Here is a 7,917-nt window from a genome sequence, read left to right on the forward strand (position 1 = left end):
AGAACTATGTTCTGTAGTGTTTTTCAGAAGCAGATGGCCAGGCCTAGGTGGGTTTGAACCATCAATCTTTCAGTTAGCTAGTAGTCAAACATCCAGTTGTGCCACCCAGGGACTTCTTGATTCATGGGGTTTTATTGACTTATTCTCAGAAGTTGAACACCTTTCTTTTTAGTCCATCTTAGTCTGGAAGCTTGCTGGAGCATGTTCAGCATCGTGGCAGCATTCAAGCCTTCACTGACACATGGTGGTGGCTGCTCATAAGGTGCACTGACTGAGATTCAAACCCGGATCTCCCATATGGAAAGCGAGGATTCTACCACTTTGTCACCACTGCCTTTTTTCATGCATGTTACCTTCTTTAATACTCAACCCAGTGATGTGCACAGGACAAGGATGCTTGTTCTTATTTTATTTAGGGGTAAATGGGTGCTTGGATAAATGAAGTGAGAGTCATCCCCATAGAGCAAGAGGCAGCACCCATCCCAATAGTGCCCATACCATAAGATTGCTTGTTCTCTTTATCTCTTATATGAGCTCGTTTGGAATGTCAGACCTCTCAGTCCCTTGGTATCCAAGGACTCATTTAGCAAAACTGATAAACAAATGCTACCTGTAGGATATGCACTAGACTGCAAGGTCAATTTCAACAGAAGGTCAGCAGTTCAAACCCACCAGCCACTCCTTGGAAACCCTATGCAGGGTTCTTATGAGTTGGAACCAACTTGACAGCCCTTAACAACAACAGCCATGTACTAATGGTGGTTTCCAGGGACAATTCTAGGTAACATTTAATCTGGGCTATCTAACAGTTCAAGAGCAAAGATGTCAGTTTGAGGACTAAGTGCACCTGAACCTAGCTCAATCAAGTTGACGCAGAACCTAACTATTACAGTCCACCCCTTGTCAACTTGACACCTATAAACCATATGCATAATCTCTAAATAAAGAAAAGTAAAAGTCATATTTGTGCCTAATATAATGTAACTAAAACAAATACAACAAAAATGTTCTGGCCCATTTACATCTTATATTTCACAAATGAACAAATCAAAATTATTTGATGTACTCATGCAAAACAATATATATATATGCCGGGGGTCCTGAGTCGGGGTCCCGCCTCAATAAAGGATCACCTCGGCAAACACGGGGTTTAATGGGAGTGAGATGTCTAGTAGGCGAAAGAAAAGAGACAGAGACAAAGATTGATGCAAGCCGACAGGCAGCTAGCACACCAAGCTAGCTGAGCCCCAGTCTTTTATTATCAGAAGAAGGAAATTGACACAAAAGAAAATAATGACAAAAATGTTGATTATTCACTTAGGACAGGATTCGAGATCATTCATGTGATACAAGACATAATGATTCACAAATTTGTCCTTAACATATTTTTAAGTACATCATGATTTACCTAATAACCTAAAATTCTTATTTCTGTAAAAAAGTTCAAGCAAGCAATTATAGATTATGTATTAACTTCTAGGTCTGTGTAACCTAGGGCAGCAACTTGCGGTTTCTCAAAGGTGTTTAACATATTTCCAAAACTTAATCACAAGTGGGTAAAGGTGAGAGGCTTTAGAGTTTTTACTAAAGATTAAGTTATATTTTCTAAAGAAACTTAAACTGCTTCTGTGTCTTTTGCAGGCAGAAAATACATACTTCTATTAGTGAACAAGATTTCAGATACCTAACTTCCATTGTTAAACTAATGATTCTTTTCTCCTTGCTTCTACAATTATTGTTGTTGTTGTTAAGTGCCATCGAGTCGGTTCCGACCCAGAGCGACCCTGTACAGGGTTTTCGAGGGTGTAAATCTTTACGGGAGTAGAAAGCCTCATCTTTCTCCCGCGGAGCAGCTGGTAGTTTCGAACCACTAACCTTAAGGTTCGCAGCCCGATTCGTAACCACTACGCTACCAGAGCTCCTTCAGGTTTTGACTTTTCTAAGAAGGTGCGGTCTTAACTTTTACATTCTTTTAATCCTATTCCAGTTTCTATATCTAGATATAACAATGTTCATTACTATTATATTTCCAATATACCCTCGGGGGGAAGAGGAGTAATTAAATCATATTGATCAAACCGGAGAGCAGTTTGGAGGAGCAGTCACCATTGTTCTAATTCGTATGATCAGCCCAAGCAGCTTTTCTCGTGAAACATATGCGGAAGTTTTACTAGCTAATTCAAATATCTAAGGTGACAATTTACAGTTTATTCCTTCATATTCTAATTATTTAATAATCAAGCAGCAGGGGATTATATGTAGTGCATAAAACTACCACATATAATAGGATTCCCCCAAAAAGGATTATGATTGCAATAGTTATGCCCAGAGGTGGTTTGGGGGTACATAAAATTATCACATACATCAAGATTCCCATGAAAAACATCAAGAGCATAACAAACATACACAGGGGTGATTCCGGGGGGTAACTACTAGTTTCAGTGTGATTATTGTACATGGACATTAACAGCTCACGTATTTGTTTAACGGAATAATTGGTTAGAAAACAATTGTTACATATTCTCTGCGTTGCTACATCCTGTTTTTCTGTACTTTTATTTCTCATAGTCTCACGCACAACTCTTGTTACTGAGGCAGTGACATTTACATGAGAGCCATTGATAAGAACGTTGTGCGTATTATTACTGAAAACAATCACTTTCCCAGAAGCTACAATTACCAGAGTTAAGAGCATAAAGAACAAGTACAGAATGCACAAAAGTATAATTAAAGAAAATTGCACAGAGGTGGCCAAACAGTGAGTTCACCAAAGCCTATGAACCCGGGACTTCAGGGAGTTACTTCCCTGGCCCTCGGGGTCCATGGCCCGTAAGCCTGAGGAGGGCTCAAAGACTGGATTTTCGTCCATGTTATCCTTGTGCCTCAACTTCTCAGTGCTGATTACGTATGCTGCGGCTGCCAGCATATATATATATATATTCATCACAATTACAACTTTAATTTCTGCAACTGGTCATGTGGCTGTAGCTGGTATTTAGAACTATCTTCTTCATCTACCCATTCCATATTTTCTTTGCCCTCAGCAAGCATCTCAGCTGGCCATGGTTTTTTGCCTGATGGTATGATCCCAAACTTCATTCCTGAAGGGTCCAGGGTATTGGCTTTCATGTTGGAATTGGGTTACTGTGTTTACCATTGACTTTAATCAAAGGACATGGTAGTACTAAAAGACATACTAAGTAATATCCTGGATGCCACACATATTCTTCTTTTCCTCTGATATGTAAGGTCAAGCCAATTTCTCCTTAGCAATCAGGATCAATCACACCACCCAACACTCCCGGGAGTCTTTGCCTGTTGATCCAGAGATATGAGGAGTGCAAAATGATTAGGAAGCAGTCTTCACTTCTAGTTCAGTGGAGTCAGTGCTTTGTCTCAGGTGGAGTATTTATCCCTTTTGGTTATTAAAACATCCAGACGTGAAGAACATAGGGTTGTAGGGATAGGAAGCAAAAATTTTTCAAGTGGGTTGCTAGGAATAATAGTCAATGGTACCTCTTCTATTTCCACCTCTTGGATCCTGGCAATTGGAGAAACAGCATCATATATTGAATGCTGGTTTAGAGTCTCCTAGAGAACATTGCCCCAAACCCTGCAACATTGCCACCTAAATTGTGCATTTAGAAGGCCATTCAATCACTAAATCAAGCCATGATGAGGAACATGATAAGACCAGTGAATTCTATGAGCATGGGTCCACTGCTGCACTTCGTTTGCTTTAAAGTGGGTCCCTTTATCTGAGGCATTGTTGTGTAGGGTGCTATGATGGTGGATTAGGCATTCTGTAAGACCATGGATGGTAGTCTTGGCAGAAACATTGGCATGCAGGAAAGATAAATCCATATCCAGAGTAACGCTGATGTAATCAACCTGCCACCAGGGAGCTGGCTGATCTCCATGAGGAATGGTCCTATACCTGGGACTCAGTGTTTGTTTCGGGTGCTGGCAGATTGGGCCCTCAGCAGTGACTGTAGCCAAGTCATCTTTGTTGAGTAGAAGTCCATTCTTCTGAGCCTTTGCATAACATCCATCTCTGCCACCATGACCACTTTGTTAATGAATCCATTGGGCAATGACAGGAGTAGCTGGAGAAAGAGCATGATTAGTTTCCACAGAACGTGTCATCCTGTCCACTTGGTTGTTAAAATCCTTTTCTGCCAAGGTAACCCTGTGGTGTGCATTCACATAAGACACAAATATCTTTCTTCACCTTTTTTTTTTTGCGCATTCAGAGAGGGCTATCCAAATACCTACCTCCTTGTCACCAATTTTCTAATCATGTTCCTGACCATCCATCTAAACCATTGGTAACAGCCCATAAATCAGTATACAGTTGCACATCTGGCCATTTCTCCTTTCAAGCAAAATGATCAGCTAGGTGCATTGCTAACAGTTCTGGCCCGCACCACTGTAATTCAGGGTAAGGGACTGTAGCGCTTCTGCTGTCCACTTTTCAGTGGTGTCAGATGGTACAGAACCATCTCTAAACGAAGCATGAGTTTTGTCTTCCTCAGTAAACTGATCATAAGGAACTCCCCACAAGGCCATAGGTGTAGACTAGGAGAGGGAAGGAAATGTGACAGGAGTGGGGACCATGGGCATTTGGACCACTTCTTGACGAACTTGTTTGTTCAGGTCCTGCTCCAGCCCATTCTCCCGTATACCACTTCCATTTAATGATGGAGTGCTGCTGTGCATGTCTAACTTTATGATTCTGTAGGTCAGACAACATGCAGTTCATGATGGGTAGCTCCAGTCATATGGTGACTTGGTGGCCCATGGTTAGGCATTCAGTCTCTACTAAGGCCCAGTGACAAGCTAAAAGCTGTTCCTCAAAAGGGGAGCAGTTATCTGTAGAGACTGGCAAGGCTTTGCTCAAAAATCCTAAGGGTCTGTGCTGTGGTTCATCAATAGGGGCCTGCTAAAGACTTCAAACTGCATCTCTATCTGTACTTCAAGTACCATTGAATTTGCGAGATCATATGGTGCAATTGGCAGAGTGGCTTGTAAACTTGAACCTCTTGCAGAGCCTTCTTTTGTCCTGGGCCCCTCTTAAAATTAACAGATTTTTGAGTCACTTGATAAATAGGCTGAGCTAGCACTCCCAAATGAGGAATATGTTGCCTCCAAAATCCAGGGGCCTACCATGTGTTGGTTCCCCACATTCCATCTTTGTTCAGTGACTTAGAGTTTGAGCTTCCTGGGTTCATTTCCTAGACCTGCCAGGTACTCACCCACTGACCCTCAGCAAATTATTTAATCTCTCAATGTGTCTCATCAGAAAAATGAAAATAACAAAGTACCACTTTCAGAGTTGTTTTGAGGGATTTGATATAGCAATCTATGTAAAAGCATTTAGCAAAAGGCCTAGCACATCATGTCTCAACAAATGCTATAACATTTCTCCTGTTCCTACAAGAAGATTCCTAACTTCTGCTCTCACCTACATCCCTCAACCCCGTGAGCAGATTGGGAAATTTTAAGACCAGCTAGGTAGTGTAGTGGTTACGAATCAGGCTGTTAACCTCAAGGTTGGCAGTTTGAAACTACCAGCTGTTCCGCAAGAGAAAGATGAGGCTTTCTACTCCTGTAAAGATTTGCAACCTCAGAAATCTTGTGCAGGGTCACTATGAGAACAGACTCCAAAGTACTTAACTACACCATGTGTTGTGCCTGTTTTTTAATTGTGGGAGGAGCCAAATGCAGTAGCTCATCCTTCACTTTAGTAATAATACCTCTACATGGCCCACATCACTGAACCCCTAGAAATTTCACTGAGGTGGAAGGTGCCTGAATTTTTGTTGGGTTAGTTTCCCACCCTCTAGTATGCACGTATTTTGCCAGTAAGCCTACAGTCATTGATACTCCTTCCTCGCTTGGACAAATAAGCATGATGTCATCAATGTAATGGACCAGTGTGAATTAGGTCCCTGTAGAATAAATTCTGACATATTGCTGGTGCATTCAGGTACTTTGAGGTAAGACTGTGAAAGTGTTTTGTTGACCTTGCCAGTTGAAGGCAAACTGCTCTGATGGTCCTTAGACACTTGAATTGTGACAAAGGCACTGGCTAGATCAATAGCTGCATCTAGGTACCAAGAGATGTATTAATTTGATCAAGCAAAGTAACAACATTTGGAATACCAGCTGCAATACGAGTCACAACCTATTTAAGTTTACAATAATCCACTGTCATTCTGCAAGATCCATCTGTTTGTTTTTTTTTAATGTGTTATTGTGAATTATGTGATAGTTTACATGGGAGAACATTAGTTTTACAGTCATCCTATCGTATAACGTTTCAATGCAATGCTTACAATCCCCTCCATGCATCATCAAACAACCCAAGGTCGTCAGCACATAGCCCCTCTCCCTCTCTGTGTCTAAAGTCCGCAGCTGCTCCATCTCTTCATGTCATTGTCTCTGCTTCCATCTCAGGCATCCCTGCTTCTCTGGGTAGGGTCCCGCTCTCCCGCTCTTCTCCCTTGATGGTCCCAGGGACCTCCGCTCCTAGACTGAAAAGTTAATCACTCCCCTCCTTGCTATGAAACATCTACCTTTACATTTCCAAGCTTCACAATCAGTCCTGATAACAATTATTCACTATTGTATCACAAGAGACCTATCTGCATTTCATTTCATCAACCCCTCCTAGATAGATTGGATACTACTTAGTGGAGATTCTACCTTCCTTCACACCCTCTGAAGATCTATCTGTTTTTTGCAGAGGCCAGATAGGCGAGTTAAATGGGGATGTGGTAAGAATCACCACCCCTGCATCCTTCAAGTCCTTGATTGTAGCACTAATCTCTGCAATCTTTCCAGGAATAAGGTATAGCTTTTGGTTAGTAAAGATAATTCTAATGGTTTCTACTTGACTTTTCCAATCATAACAGCCCTTATTTCAGATTTCAACGATCCAGTGTTGGGGTTCTGCTAGAAGTATGTCTACTCTGATTATGCATTCTGGAATTGGGGAAATCACCACAGGATGAGTTCAAGGTCCCACTGGATCCACAGTGAAATGGACCTTAGCTAAGAGCTCATTAATAATTTGACCTTCATAACCCTCCCCTCCCACTCTGACTGGTGGGCCACAGTAACATTTTGGGTCTCCTGGAATTAGTGTCAGTTCAGAGACAGTGTCCAGTAATACCTGAAAAGTCTAATTATTTTCTTTCTTCCAATGGTAGCGTAGTGATTATGAATCGGGCTGCGAACCTCAGAGTCAGCAGTTCAAAACTACCAGCTGTTCTGCGGGAGAAAAATGAGGCTTTCTGCTCCCGTAAAGATTTACATCCTCAGAAACCCTGTACAGGGTCGCTATGAGTCGGAACCGACTCCAAGGCACATAACAACAACAACAACAACAACAATGAACAGTCACCCTTGTAAAAGGCCATAGATCCCTTTGGGGAAGGCTGGTAGAAAGATTAAGAGCTGGCAGTGAAGTAGGGTCCTTCGTCAAGTGTGCTTGGTTACCCCTGCATTCAAGGGTGTGTGGGTCTGTAAACTGGCTCATGTCTGGGAATTGCTTAAAAGGCAGTGATTCTCTGTTCTAGCAATTCAAGTTAAACTGCCATTCTTTTGACCCAGAGTTCTTCCTCTTGCACAAATCAAGTAAATGTTCGTTAGGTTTCCCATCTATTTAACTCCTAGGGACCCCCTGCTTAATTAACCAACACTGTAAGTCCATATGTGTCAGACTATCCTTTTTTGTTTTAAAGTTTTTATTGTGAATTGAATGATAGTGTACATGGAGAACATTGGTTTTCCACTCATCATTTCATTGCAATGATTACAATCTCTGTATATTATCATTCAACAGCATTTGCTTCTGTTCCCTCTGTGGTGTTTTTTTTTTTGTGTGTGTGTGTGTGTGTGGGAGGGGGGAGT

General features: G+C 41.6%; 1 pseudogene; it reads right to left on the reverse strand.

The window, feature by feature from the left end:
- Positions 1 to 3,660: 3,660 nt before the first annotated feature.
- LOC102825082 lies at positions 3,661 to 7,543 on the reverse strand (annotated as a pseudogene).
- Between the last annotated feature and the right edge of the window lie 374 nt (positions 7,544 to 7,917).

The sequence above is a fragment of the Chrysochloris asiatica genome, unplaced genomic scaffold (assembly GCF_000296735.1).
Source record: "Chrysochloris asiatica unplaced genomic scaffold, ChrAsi1.0 scaffold00350, whole genome shotgun sequence".
NCBI classification, from domain to species: domain Eukaryota; kingdom Metazoa; phylum Chordata; class Mammalia; order Afrosoricida; family Chrysochloridae; genus Chrysochloris; species Chrysochloris asiatica.